The sequence below is a fragment of the Meriones unguiculatus genome, chromosome 10 (assembly GCF_030254825.1).
Source record: "Meriones unguiculatus strain TT.TT164.6M chromosome 10, Bangor_MerUng_6.1, whole genome shotgun sequence".
Taxonomy (NCBI): domain Eukaryota; kingdom Metazoa; phylum Chordata; class Mammalia; order Rodentia; family Muridae; genus Meriones; species Meriones unguiculatus.
In genome coordinates, this window is record NC_083358.1 from 87,424,649 (window position 1) to 87,440,697 (window position 16,049).

A 16,049-nucleotide genomic window follows, 5' to 3' on the forward strand; every position below is an offset into this window, starting at 1 on the left:
ACTTCCTAGAATTCAATGAAAATGAAGGCACAACATACCCAAATTTATGGGACACATTGAAAGCAGTGCTCAGAGGAAAATTTATAGCACTACGTGCCTGCAAGAAGAAATTCCTAACATCACATACAAACAACTTAATGGCCCAACTGAAAACCCTAGAAAAAAAAGAAGCAGATACACCCAAGAGGAGCAGACGGCTGGAAATAATCAAACTCAGGGCTGAAATCAATCAATTAAAAACAAATAAAACTATTCAAATAATCAATGAAACAAAAAGCTGGTTCTTTGAGAAAATCAACAAGATAGACAAACCCTTAGCCAAACTAACTAAAAAGCAAAGATAAACTATACAAATCAGCAAAATCAATAATGAAAATGGGGACATAACTACAGACACTGAGGAAATCCAAACAATTATTAGGTCATACTAAAAAAACCTATATGCCACAAAATTTGAAAATCTAAATGAAATGGATACTTTTCTTGACAGATTCCATCTACCAAAATTAAGTCAAGATCAGGTAGAAAGACTGAATAGCCCTATATCTCCCAAGGAAATTGAAGCAGTCATTAACAGTCTCCCCTCCAAAAAAGCCCTGGACCAGATGGCTTCAGTGCAGAATTCTACAAGACCTTCAAAGAAGTGCTAACACCGATTCTCCTTAAACTATTCCACAAAATAGAAACAGAAGGAACCCTACCAAACTCATTCTATGAGTCCACAGTCACCTTGATACCTAAACCACACAAAGATACAACGAAAAAAGAGAACTTCAGACCTATCTCTCTTATGAACATTGATGCAAAAATACTCAATAAAATACTTGCAAACCGAATCCAAGAACACATCAAAAATATCATCCACCATGACCAAGTAGGCTTCATCCCAGGCATGCAAGGGTGGCTCAACATATGGAAATCCATCAATGTAATTCACCATATAAACAAACTGAAGGAGAAAAACCACATGATCATCTCCTTGGACGCTGAAAAAGCATTTGACAAAGTCCAACACCCATTCATGTTTAAAGTCTTGGAGAGATCAGGGATACAAGGCACATACCTGAACATAGTAAAGGCAATATACAGCAAGCCTATAGCCAACATCAAACTAAACTGAGAGAAACTGAAATCAGGGACAAGACAAGGCTGCCCACTGTCTCCAGATCTCTTCAACATAGTACTTGAAGTCCTAGCCAGAGCAATAAGACAACTAAAGGAGATCAAGGGGATACAAATCGAAAAGGAAGAGGTCAAAGTGTCACTATTTGCAGATGATATGATAGTATAAATGATCGACCCCAAAAATTCAACCAGAGAACTCCTTCAGCTGATAAACACCATCAGCAAAGTGGCAGGATATAAATCAACTCAAAAAAATCAGAAGCCCTCCTGTACACCAAAGACAAAAAGGCTGAGAAAGAAATTATAGAAACAACACCCTTCACAATAGCCACTAATAACATAAAGTACCTTGGTGTGACTCTAACCAAGCAAGTGAAAGACCTGTTTGAGAAAAACTTCAAGTCTCTGAAGAAAGAAATCGAAGAAGATATCAGAAGATGGAAAGATCTCCTGTGCTCATGGATTGGTAGGATTAACACTGTGAAAATGGCCATCCTACCAAAAGCAATCAACAGATTCAATGCAATTCCCATCAAAATACCAACTCATTTCTTTACAGACCTTGAAATAAAGATTCTCAGCTTTATATGGAGAAACAAAAAACCCAGAATCTCCAAAACGATCCTGTACAACAACATATCATCTGGAGGTATCTCCATCCCCAATCTCAAGCTGTATTACAGGGCAACAGTAATGAATACTGCATGGTATTGGCATAGAAACAGAAAGGAGGATCAATGGAACCGCATAGAAGACCCAGAAATAAACCAACACACCTATGAATACTCGATATTTGAAAAAGAAGCCAAATTCATTCAATGGAAAAAAGACAGTATCTTAAACAAATGGTGCTGGACCAACTGGATGTCTACATGCAGAAAAATGAAAATAGATCCATATTTATCACCCTGCACAAAACTAAAGTCAAAGTGGATCAAGGACCCCAACATAAAACCAGATACTCTAAATCATTTGGAGAAAAAAGTGGGGCACAGCCTAGAACTCATTGGCACAGTAGACAATTTCCTGAACAGAATGCCAACAGCACAGGCTCTAAGAGCAACAATCAATAAATGGGACCTCATGAAACTGAAAAGCTTCTGTAAAGCAAAAGACACCGTCATCAAAACAAAACGACTGCCTACAGATTGGGATAGAATCTTCACCAACCTTTTATCTGACAGAGGGCTAACATCCAGTATATATAAAGAACTAAAGAAGCAGAAAAGCAACAAACCAAGTAATCCCATTAAAAAATGGGGAACGTAGCTAAACAGAGAATTCTCGAAAGAGGAACATCGAATGGCAGAGAAACACTTAAAGAAATGCTCAACCTCATTAGCCATTAGGGAAATGCAAATCAAAACAACCCTGAGATTTCACTTTACAACCATCAGAATGGCCAAGATCAAAACCTCAAGTGACAACACATGCTGGAGAGGTTGTGGTGAAAGGGGAACCCTCCTCCATTGCTGGTGGGAATGAAAACTGGTACAACCACTTTGGAAGTCAATCTGGCACTTTCTCAGACAATTAGGAGTAGTGCTACCTCAAGACCCAGCTATACTACTCTTAGGTATATATCCGAAATTTGCTCAAGTACACAACAAGGACATTTGCTCAACCATGTTTGTAGCAGCTTTATTTGTAATAGCCAGAACTTGGAAACAACCCAGATGTCCATCAACAGAGGAATAGATACAGAAATTGTGGTATTTTTACACAATGGAATACTACTCAGCAATCAAAAAGGAGGAAATCATGAAAGTTGCAGGCAAATGGTGGGATCTAGAAAAGATTATTCTGAGTGAAGTATCCCAGAAGGAGAAAGACAAACTTGGTATATACTCGCTTATATAGACCTACAAGATTTGATAAACATAATGAAATCTATACACCTAAAGAAGATAATCAAGAAATCTGACAAGGACGAAGATGATCAATCCTCATTTAGAAAGACAAATGGGATGTGCATTGAACATATGACAGGAGTCTACCGCAAAAGGCATTTGAAAGACTTTACCTAGCAGTGTTTCAAAGCAGACACTAAGACTCATAACCAAACTCTCGGCAGAGTGCAGGGAATCATATGGAAGAAGGGGAGTTAGTATGATATGGAAAGGATAGGAGCTCTACAAGGACCAAATATATCCGGCACAGGGTCTTTTCTGAGACTGACACTCAACCAAGGACCATCTACAGATATAACATAAAACTTCTGCTCGGATGTGGCCCGTGGTAGCTCAGTAACCAAGTAGTTTTCCAAAGTAAGGGGAACAAGAACTATTTCTAACAGGATCTCAAGGGCAGGCTCTTTGACCTCCCCCCCGCCAGGGGAGGAGCAGTCCTGTTAGGCCACAGAGGAGGACTTTGCAGCCAGTCCTGAAGATGCCTGATAAAACAGGGTCAAATGAAAGGGGAGGGGGTCCTCCCCTATCAGTGGACTTGGAAAGGGGCAGGGAGGAGACCAGGGAGGGAGTGTGGGGTTGGGGAGGGAATAAGGGAACAGGATACAGCTGGGACACAGAGTTAACAAAACATAACTAAAAAGAAAAATTAAAATAAAAAAAATAAAAAAACCCTCAACAACAACAATAAAAAATTGACAAAACCAAAGCATCAAACAAACTAATAAACAAAAACAAAATAAAATTTAAAAACCCAATATTATCCCACAAAACCTTTTTCCACCCCCCTGGAAAATATTAGGCAAACCTTTATTATTTCTATTATTAACAGCTTCAAGTAAACCTTAATTTAAAGTGATCTGTTGAAAGTGAAAACAAATGAACAAAAAAAAAAAAAAAAAAAAAAAAAACACAACAAAACCAATCTTAATAGCAAATGATCTTCATTGCATGCTAGGTGAGGAACCCTATGATGAATCTCTATTCTTTCAACAAACCTTTCCTCAGGACCGGAAGAGTGCTGAGGAAACAACAAGGAGAGAGAGACACCAGTCTCTGGATTTTTCAGATGAGAAAACACTGGATAAGAAAGATGAGTGAAGTATATAGAACACCCCAGTATAATTGCTATAAGAAGAGAAAAGTAGACAAAGGTGGATCAGGAGTACCTTGGTTGGCCGAGATTTCTAAATGGCTGGTTGTAATCTTGTTGAGGCAATGAGGAGCTCATGTTATTACAGGCTCATGCATTCACCTTTCTTGCTAGGTCCAACACTCAATATTATTTGTTTATTTCTCTTTGCCTTCTGCTTTGCTGTTGAGCCTCTTCTCAGGGTGAGCAAGGCTTTTTCCACCAGAATATAGCATTCCCTGTTCAACTCATATTGTGACCCTTCTTCTCAAAGCCAATAGAGTACTGGCTGAATCCCACTTCCTCTACCAATGTTCATTCATTCCCTTTTTCACTGTGTTCAGAGGTTAATGAGCAAGGTCATCTGAATATTTGCTTCTTCTTTAATTCTCTTTGTTTCCTTAAGCCAATAGAATTTTGACATGAAGAATGAGGATTACATTGTAGAGCGATGGTCTATTACTATAATATTAGCACTTATGAATCTAAAACAGGAGGCTTATAGTGATTCTGTGGCCAGTGTGGGCCACAGTGTGCATTCCAGGTTATCCTGGGCTGCAGTATGAGCTGCTATCTCAAAACAAACAAACAAACAAACAAACCAAACAAGATGGGATTAATTAAATCACTTTCACTGACAAAAATAAAACCTATGTGTCGCTTATATGCTATGAGTGCTTTATAATTATTCATGTAAAAGCTAAAAGAATAGTTGCTCATTTTGTCATAGATAGCCTCAGGAAGAGAGAGGACCGATGGTAGATGTGCTGAAGGCTCAAAGCCAGGCTAGAAGTCTTTGAAAGTGAAAAAAGAGCTTTCTTTTTCTTTTTTCTTTCTTTCTTCTTCTTTTTTTTTTTTTTACAAAACTCCTTTTTTAAATTTTTCTTCATTTTTAATTTTTCATTTTAATTTTTATTAATTACACTTTATTTAATTTGTATCCCCCCTGTACTTTGCTCCTTCCTCCCCTCCCAATCCCACCCTCCTTTCCCTTTCTCCACACATGCCCCTACCCAAGTCCACTGATAGGAGAGGTCTTCCTCTCTTTCCTTCTAATCCTAGTCTATAAAATCTCATCAGGATTGGCTGCACTGTCTTTCTCTGTGGCCTGGTAAGGCTGTTACCCCCTCAGGGGAAGGTGATAAAGAGCAGGCCAATCAGTTCATGTCAGAGACAGTCCCTGTTCCTATTACAATGGAACCCACTTGGACACTGAACTGCCATGGGCTACATCTGTGCAGCGGTTCTAGGTTATTTCTATGCATGGTCTTTGGTTGGAGTATCCTGTGCCCAGATTTTTTGGTTCTGCTGCTCTCCTTTTGGAGCTCCTGTCCTCTCCAGGTCTCACTATTTCCCACTTCTTTCATAAGATTCCATGCACTCTGCCCAAAGTTTGTTTACGAGTCTCAGCATCTGCTTTGATACACTGCAGGGTAGAGCCTTTCAGAGGCCCTCTGTGGTAGCCTCCTGTCCTGTTCCCTGTTTTCTCCTTTTTCTGATGTCCATCCTCTTTGCCTTTCTGAATGGGGATTGAGCATCTTAGCCAGAGTCCTCCTTCTTGATTAGTTTCTTTAGGTGTACAGATTTTAGTATGTTTATCCTATATTATATGTCTAATATGTACTTACAAGTGAATACATACAGTGTGTGTCTTTCTGCTTCTGGGACAAATTAAATTTTTATTTTTTATATTAATTACAGTTTATTCATTTTGTATCCCAGGTGTAATCCACTCTCTCATTTCCTCCCAACCCCACCCTCCCTCCTTCATCTCTTCCCATGCCCCTCTCCAAGTCCAGTGATAGGGGGAGTTCTCCTCTCCTTCCATCTGACTCTAGCTTATCAGGTCTCATCAGGACTGGCTGTGCATTGTCATCTTCTGTGGCCTGGCAAGGCTGCTCCTCCTTGTGCCTCCAAAGAAAACATGAGCTTCACAAGGAGAGCAACAGAACCAAAAATTCTGGACACAAGAGTCTTTTCAGAGACTGGTACTCCAATCAAGGACCATTCATGGATATAACCTAGATAACATAGAACCCCTGCTCAGATGTAGCCCATGGCAGCTCAGTATCCAAGTGGGTACCCTAGTAAGGGGAAAGGGACTTTCTCTGACATGAACTCAGTGGCTGGCTCTTTGAACAAAACTCCTTCTAATTGAACACACCCCAACTCTGAAATAAATACAGAATCAAACCTTTGTAAACATTGTAATATTTGTTTATTTTCCTTTCAGAGCTAGCTTGAATAATATATAGTAAAATAGAGCTAATGTAGAATTATAATCCTAAAATAATAAAATTTTCAGCATATGGTCACTTTCAGATTTATCATTTCATTTATCATTTATCATTTCAGATTTAATCATTTAATAACATGATGACAATGGCTTTACTAGCTACATCCTAAGGGGGTGGAGGGTAAAGCTTGCTTGCAAAGGTTCTATACGGTGTCCAGAGAGACATGTCTGTAAGAGCTGGTTCTTAGACAGGAAAAGCAAGGGATGGTTGAATTAATACTTTGAATAAAATCTTTATCAAAATATATTCCCTTGTAATTGGAGAAAATCTTTAAGTTTCTTTAAAACAATATATTTTATAACATTTATTTGAATATTTAATACATGTTTACAATGTGTCTAAAGATTATCTAACAGTGCTTTCCCCCACCAAGTTCTCCTACCTCCTTAATGTGCCTCCCCAGCAGCTGCAAGGACTCTTTATTTTTTTAATTTTAATTTTTTTATTTTTTCCAAATTTTTATTTTTATATTAATTACAGTTTTTCACTTTGTTTCCCAGCCCCCTTCCTATTCCCTCCCAATTCCCACCCACCCTCCCTCATCTCCTCCCTGCCCTTTTCTAAGTCCACTGATAGAGGAGGTCCTTCTCCCCTTCCATCTGACCCTAGTTTACTAGGTCTCATCATGACAGGTTGCACTGCTTTCCTCTGTGGCCTAGCAAGGCTGCTCCTCCCTCGGGAGAGGGGGGAGGTCAAAGAGCAAGCCAATGAGTTCATGTTAGAGACAGTCTCTCTTCTGCTTACTAAGGAAACCCACTTGGATACTGAGCTGCCATGGGCTACATCTGAGCGGGGGTTCTAGGTTATCTAGGTTATATCCATAATTTGTCCTTGGCTGGAAAATCAGTCTTAGAAAAGACCCCTACACCCAGAAATATTTGGACCTTGTGGAACTCTTGTCCTCTCCAGTTCTTACTAAATCCCTCTTCTTTCATGATTCCCTGTACTCTGCCCATAGTTTGGTTATGGGTCTCAGCATCTGCTTTGGTACCGTGCTAGGTAGAGTCTTTCAGAGGCCCTCTATGGTAGCCTCCTGTCCTGTTTCTTGTTTTCTCCTACTTCCAATCTCCATCCCATTTGTCTTTCTAAGTGAAGATTGATCATCTTACTCCCGGTCCTCCTTCTTGTTTAACTTCTTTAGGTGTACAAATTTTAGAATGTTTATCCTATCTTATAGGTCTACTATCCACTTATAAGTGAGCATATACCATGTGTGTCTTTCTGCTTCTGGGATACCTCAATCAGGATGATCTTTTCTAGATCCTACCATTTGTCTGCAAATTTCATGATTTCCTTGTTTTTAATTGCTGAGTAGTATTCCATCGTGTAAATTTACCACAATTTCTGTATCCATTCCTCAACTGAGGGACATCTGGGTTGTTTCCAGGCTCTGGCTATTATGAATAAAGCTGCTACCAACATGGTTGAGCAAATGTCCTTGTTGTATACTTGAGCATCTTTTAGATATATGCCTAGAAATGGTATAGCTGGATTTTGAGGAAATGCTATTCCTAATTGTCTGAGAAAGCACCAGATTGATATCCAAAGTGGCTGTACAAGTTTACATGCCCACCAGCAGTGGAGGAGGGTTCCCCTTTCTCCACAATCTCTCCAGCATGTGTTGTCATTTGAGTTTTTGATCTTTGCCATTCTGATGGGTGTAAGGTGAAATCTCAGGGTTGTTTTTATTTGCATTTCCCTGATGAGTAAGGACATTGAGCATTTCTTTAAGTGTTTCTTATGCCATTTTATATTCCTCTACAGAGAATTCTCTGTTTAGCTCCTTATCCCATATTTTAATTGGGTTGTTTGATTTGTTGATTTTTAACTTCTTTAGTTGTTTATATATTCTGTTTATTAGCCCTCCCCTTCCTTCTGACCCTAGCCTATCAAGTCTCATGAGATCTGTCTGCATTATCTTTCTCTGTGGACTTGTAAGGCTGCCCCACTCCCTCAGGGAGAGGTGACTAAAGAGCCAGCTACTGAGTTCATGTCAGAGACAGCCCCTGTTCCCATTACTAGAACACCCACTTGGAGACTGAGCTGCCATGGGTTACATCTGTGCAGGGGTTCTAGATTATCTCCATGCATGGTCCTTGGTTGGATTATCAGTCTCAGAAAAGACCATTGGTCCCAAGTTTTTTGGTTCTGTTGCTCTCCTTGTGGAGCTCCTGTCTCCTCCCCATTTTTCTATCTCCTCCTACTTTCATAAGATTCCCTGTACTCTGCCCAAAGTTTGGCTATAAGTCACTGCTTCGATACCCTACTGGGTAGTCCAGATACCAGAGACAGATAGACCCAGTCTGAAGTATAAGGAGATTTTTTTTGACAAATGTTGAGTGCAACACAAATTTATGAATATAAATATAAGTATTTAGAATGTAGTTTGACCATGTTGCAAAACAACATCAATGCTTTTGTCCTTGGGCAAATGACGTTCTCCATACTTGGGTTTTGATCATATTTTCATTATCTGGCATAAATTCTGTCTGTGGAGAGGACACAAACACAATCAAGAGAGCTGTTTCTTTCCCTCAATAAACAATGTTATCACTATGGAGCCAGTGGCACCTCTTGGCGGGGAGGTCTTTATTGCAATATTAAGAATTTAGTGCTGGGCAGGACCATTGCTGTCCTTTCTCCTCTAAAGCCTGTGTACCACCTTCCTCACAGGGAGAGAGTTTCTTGGTCAGTTCAAGACTGATTTGTACAACCAGAATTTGTGGTATCTTTAGCAATAGAGATTCAGCATCTCTATTGTTAGGCGAACAAGTTATGTTTGGGGTGCTTCTGGGGCATCCCAGAAAACAACATAGGTTATCATAGGGAAATAACCTGTGCTTGGCACAAAATTTTTCATTTTATAGCTCGTGTCTTTTGGAAGCAGCATTGCTCAAATTGATGAAGAAATGTAAATAAAAATCAATGAGGAACCAAGTTTGATTTTTTTTTATTGTGTTTAAACATTTTGGGAACTGACGTGCTTTTACTGTTTCATATGCAGAGGGTTCTTAAGAAAGTCAACAGTCCTATAACCACTTATGTTAGTTAGCATGCTTCTAATATTCTGTGGGCTTGTCTTTAAAGGTACATTTTATTGTTGCTAAATACACACACATTGGTACAGAAACAACTCATCTCAGTAAAGAACATTTAACCTAAATTAAATATAAAGACTATTTTTGCACAAGGCCCAAAATGTGCCCTCCTTCAATAATGCAAATGGAATGATAAAGATTTTTACCGTGTAGAATATGAGTGGGAATGTTGCTTTAAGGAAAGTGCTCATGCTATTGCCAAAATAGAACTTGTGCCTGTGATGTTGCAGTTACCATGGTTACTACAAATTTGTTACTTAATAGCAAACCAAAGAGATTCATAAACATGCTAATTATATCTGATACATCTTTTCAAACTGTTTTATTTGAATATGCATATAGTTTACAAAAAAAATGAATGTCCTCATGCAATATTTTTTCACAGTGGAGAAGGTTTACTGGGTTCTCCATGCTGTAGTGTATGATCTTTTTGACACAGGAAAAAAAATAAGGAAATTTTGCAGAAAATTTTGTGATTCATCGAGTAGCCAACTGTTGTGAAGACAAATAAGGTAATAATTTCTAGGTGCTAAATATGATAATATCTAGTCAGTCTGTGCAAAATTTTTGAATTTGAGATTATTAAAACTATTCTTATTCTAGTACTCCATTTAAGGAAATATTAAGGAAAAGAAAAGTTTTCCAAAGAGGAATTAATACAGTGCTGAGGTTTTTTTTTGTTTTGTTTTGTTTTGTTTTTTAACATCAATTAGTATGCTGTCAATTGACATCGAAGGTGAACAAATGATTTCCTAAGTAAAATGTGTTTTTTCTATGGCTTAAGTGTTTAAGAGAAGTTCAAGCCACAGAGAAGAAGGTAAAGAATCCTAGGACACTCTTCTTTCTTCTGCAAAACAAAGCTGTCAGCATAAGAAAAGATGCACATTCTGACATGGGCGGGGTGGGACTGGGAGTTGGCCTAGATTATCCATTGAATGTCATTGTGTGACTCAAAACAGGCACAGGAAAGAGTCTATGGGCCTTACGGAATAAGATGATTGGCTTGAGAGATTTGTGACTTCATTCCCGGTCTCATATAGCTTTCTGATGAGTGGGCTTATAGGTCTCTGGAGAGTTGCACCAGACAGGGTCTTTGTCCTAATCTTGTGATTGAGAATGCTACCATGCTCCTTCTGAAATTAATACCCCACTTTCTCTTTCACTGAACAAAATGTTTAGGCAAGACTACCCACTCGGTGCCCAGAAACCAAGTACTGTTTAGTAACAGGCATGATATGAGCACTCAGCTCTTTATTGATATGAGCTGTGTTTTCCATGTTTACAACCACGGCACATAGAGCTTGCTGGCTGTATTTCAGATATTTGAGCATGTCGGGGGTTCTGACTGAAAAATCTGCTCAGGAGCTCGCTGTCACCGGCTGACTGATATCAGCAGTTACAAGATAAAAGGTTATGGCATCATAATTCTCTTTGATGCAGAGTAATCTTTCATCTTTTACTATAAACAGATTATAATATATACTTAGTGTGATAAATAATACTCTTTCCATGATGTCAGAGAAAGAAAAGGAGCAAGTTAAATTAACAGTTCCAGTAGCTAGCATTTTATTTTTTAATAATAATAATAATAATAGTAAATAATCATAAAAGATTGAATATATTATAACCAAAAGGGCTAGCCTTTTTGATGTTGCGAAAACACCACAACACTCATGTGTGAACAATTAATCATCAATTATTCTCTCTTTGAAATGAAACCCAAGTTTGTATTAAAAAAAACAAAAAACAAAAAACTGCTGAATTTAAATCCTTGAGATGGATTTTCTTTGGAGACCACCAGAGCAGTTAAATACCACTTAGAAGTATTCATTTACCAAAAGATCATGCAAATAAAAATCAGGAAATATTAAAACCAATTATTATAACCTTTAGAATATGGTCGGAACTCTTATCAGAAAATAGAAGTTGTACATCAGTTTTATAAAATAATATTAGTGAAGGTTCTTGAATCATGACATAATTTAATGATGTACTTCACTTATCTTCTGCCTGCCAAGAAAACTTCCATCCATGGAGATCCAGCCTGAGGCTGTGACATCCTTAGTGAGTGTGTTCTAGTGCATTATTTTTTTCATCTTCAGTGTCTCTCTTTCCTGGTGCCATAGTGTGTGGTCTGGAAAGCAATACTGCTTTTTTTCCCCTATGACCTTGAGGTGATGCATATTCTTTATTACTTCATTAGTCAGTTCTGGGGCCCAGGAACATATCCCGACCATCAGCACACTGAATATTTACAAGGTAGTTGGTTGAATATTGGTTACATTCTGAAAACATGAATAAAAAGACCATATGGGACAACAATCAAAAGGGATGAATAAAATAAAGGGGAAGGTAGCAACCTAGAGTAGTGATGACCAGAGCAGATACCAAGCCCACTCCTGTTATTATTCATCTGTCTTAAGCTTTGGAGCTATAAGAGTTCCAGGACATTTCTCAGCCTCAAACTCTGGAGAATTGCTTCCACCCTTCACTCTCCCTCCCTGTGTACATAATTTCAACCGGTAAAATCCTCTGACTCAGTCACCACATTTTTGTGAAATAGTTAGGCCATGTGTTATCAGACTTCCTTCCCCTTTCAGACCTCCTTCCCCTTTCCTCTTCCCTCCTTCTTCCTCTCTATCTCACTTCTTCCTCCCTTTCCTTCTCCTCTTTTTTTTTTGTTTGTTTAATTCACTTTACATCCTTGTTGTAGCCTCATACCTCCTCTGTTCCCAGTCCCAACCTCCTTCCCTCTCCTCCACTTTTCCTCAGAAAAGGAGAGCTTCCTTTTCCATCCACCCCAGCTCATCAAATTGCATCTGGACTGATGGTGTCCTTTTCCCCTGTGACCTGTCAAGGCAGTCCCGCCAGAGGAAATGGATCTAAAAGCTGGCAAGTGAGTCTGTGTCAGATCCAGTCCCTACATCTCTTACAAGAAGACCCACATAAGGCCTAAGCTGTCCATCTGCTACATCTTTGTAGGAGGCCTAGCTTCAGCCCACACATAGTCCTTGGTTGATGTTTCAGGCTCATCAAGCCCCTCTGGACCCTGGTTAGTTGGCTCTTTTGGAGTTCCTGTCACCTACAGGTCCTCTGCCAATGAGCTTGAGGCTCTTCCCCACTTTCCCTTCTAATAGATTTAGTGTATCTATTTAGTGTGTTATGTTGCTGTCTTTGAGTTTTGTGCAGGGAGATAAATATGGATGATCTATTTGCATTTTTGTACATATAGACATCTAGTTATGCCAGCACCATTTGTTGAGGATGATGTCTTTTCCGCATTGCACAGTGTTGGTTTCTTTGTCAAAAATCAAGTGACCATAGGTATGCAGGTTTATTTCTGGGCCTTCTACTTGATTCCATAGGTCAACCAGCCTATTGCTATACTGGCATCATACAGTTTTTAATTACTATTACTCTATAACAAAGCTTGAAGTCAAGAATGGAGATATCTCCAGAAGGTTTTTATTATACAGGATTGTTTTAGCTATTCTGAGTTTTTTGTTTTTTCCATATAAAGTTGAGAATTGTTTTTCAAGGTCTGTAAAGAACTGTCTGTGTTGGTATTTTTATGGGGATTGCATTGAATCTGTAGCTTGCTTTGGTAAGATGGCTAGTTTTATTGTTATTCCTACTGATCCATGAGCATTGGACATCTTTCCATCTTCTGATATCTTCTTCAATTTCTCTCTTCAGAGACTTAAAGTTCTGGTCATACAAGTCATTCATTTGTTTGTTTGTTAGACATATACCAAGTTATTTTATATTATTTGTTGATTTTGTGAAGGGTATAGTTTCCTAAATTTCTTTCTTTTTAATTTTTTTATTTAACTTTTATTAATTACACTTTATTCCTTTTGTATCCCCCCATAAGCCCCTCCCTCCTCTCCTCCAGGTCCCACCCTCCCCCCCTTTCTGCATGCATACCTCTCCCCAAGTCCACTGATAGGGGAGGTCCTCCTCTCCTTTTTTCTGATTTTTTTTTGTTTGGGTTTTTTTTTTTTTGTTTTGTTTTGTTTTTCTCAATGCAGTTTATTCAGGGAACCTTGAACAATCTTCTGACCCTGGGGAAAGCCAGCCCACAGCTTAAATAGCCTCTGGGTAGCCAACCTCAGCATGCCACGTGGGCAATGCAGATAGGTCCACATACACGGAATCAAGCCAGATCCTCAGCCTTAGCCAAATATGGAGTTGTTTGTGACAGAGAGCACTCACCATCAGAAAGGTGGAAGGCAGAAACCAGCTCCATCTTTAAGGCGCGGCATTACGCAGCTCTCTACAGTTACCCCTTTTTGTTTTAGACGCATCAAGCAAGAGTAGAGGCCTGATCTCTGATATTAGAAATAAATTGGGACTTTCTACCAATGTTCATTTAGGTGTCATCCACCCAAAGAGCATCAGACCCGTCCGATACCTTTTTCTCAGAGGAGGGACCTGGGGCATCAACCCGCATGCAATCAGACATGCTCTTCTCTGGGTCGAAAGCGGCTAACCCTGAGTGCAGTGCTTAGCCTCACATCCTGAGCGAAACATTTTAGCTTTTTATGGTAGCCAACCATGCTTGGGGAGACTGTCCTGCTTCAATGGCCTTAATTTCTTTCTCAGCCAATTTGTCCTTTGTATACAGGAGGGCAATTATTTTTTTTTTAATTACTCTTGTATCCAGCTATTTTGCTGGATACAAGTTGTTTATTAGATGTAGGAGTTCTATGGTAGAATTTTTGGGGTCGCTCATATATACTATCATATCATCTGCAAACACTGATACTTTGACTTCTTTCTTCCCAATTTGTATCCCCTTGATTTCCTTGAGTTGTCTTATTGCTCTAGCTAGATTTTCAAGTACTATTTAAAGAGGTATGGAGAGAGTAGGCAGCCTTGTCTTGTCCCTGATTTCAATGGGATATTTTTGAATTTTTCTTCATTTAAGTTGATGTTGGCAATATGCTTGCTGTATATTGCCTTTATTATGTTTAGGTATGAGCCTTGTGTTCCTGGTCTCTCCAAGATTTTCATCATGAAGAGGTGTTGGATTTTGCCAAAGGCTATTTCTTAGTCTATTGAGATAATTGAATATTTTTCTTTGAGCTTGTTTATATGGTGGATTATATTGATTTTTTTTTGTATGTTAAATCATACCTGCAACCCTGGGATGAAGCCTACTTGATCATGGTAGATGATGTATTAGATGTGTTCTTGGATTCGTCTTGAGAGTATTTTATTAAGTATTTTTGCATTGATGCTCATGAGTGAACTTGGTCTGAAATTCCCTTTCTTTGTTGAGTCTTTGTGTGGTTTAGATATCAGAGTGACCATGGCTTCATAGAATGAGTTTGGCAATGTTACTTCAGTTTCTATTTTGTGGAATAGTTTGAGGAGTATTGCTATTGGCTCTTCTTGAAATGTCTGGTAGAATTCTGTCCTAAAACTATCTGGACCTGGACTTTTTTTGGTTGGGAGACTTTTGATAACTGCTTCTATGTCCTTAGGAGTTACAGGACTGTTTAAACTGCTTACCTGATCTTGATTTAACTTTGGTAAGTAAAATCTATCCAGAAAAATCATCCATTTCCTTTAGTTTTCCAATTTTGTGGAATACAGGCTTTTGAAGTAAGACCTAATGATTTTTTTGGATTTCCTCAGTGTCTGTTGTTATGAGCTCCTTTTTGTTTCTGATCTTCTTAATTATTTTTATTAATTACAGTTTATTCAATTGTATCCTACCTCCCCACCCAACGCCACCCTCTTCTCCACCCATGCTCTTCCCGCAGTCTACTGATAAGGAAGTCTTCCTCTACTTTCCTTCTGATCCTAATCCATCACACCTCAACAGGAGTGGCTGCATTGTCTTCCTCTGTGGCCTTGTAAGGCTGCTCCCCACTCAGGGGGAGGTGATCAAAGAGCAAGCCAATCAGTTCATGTCAGAGACAGTCCCTGTTCTCATTAGTATTGAACCCATTTTGACACTGAACTGCCAAGGGTTACATTTGTGTAGCGGTTCTAGGTTATTTCCATGCATGGTCCTTGGTTGGAGTATCAGTCTCAGAATCAGACACAGTACCCTTGTGTCCAGATTTTTTATCTCCTTGTGAAGCTCCTGTTCTCTCCAAATCTTTCTGTTTCTCCTTTCTTTCACAAGATTCCCTGCACTTAGCCCAAAGTTTGGCTCTAAGTCTCAATATCCGCTTTGATACCCTGCAGGGCAGAGTCTTTCAGAGGCCCTCTGTGGTAGGCTCCTGTCCTGTTCCCTGCTTTCTTCCTCTTTGGATGTCCATCTCTTTGCCTTTTTGAATGAGGATTGAACATATTAGCCAAAGTATTTCTTGATTATTTTCTTTAGGTGTACAGATTTTAGTATGATCATCCTATATTATATGTCTAATATCCATTTATAAGTGAGTATATACACTGTGTGTCTTTCTGCTTCTGGGATACCTCACGCAGAATGATCTTTTCCAGTTCCCTCCATTTCCTGCTAATTTCATGATTT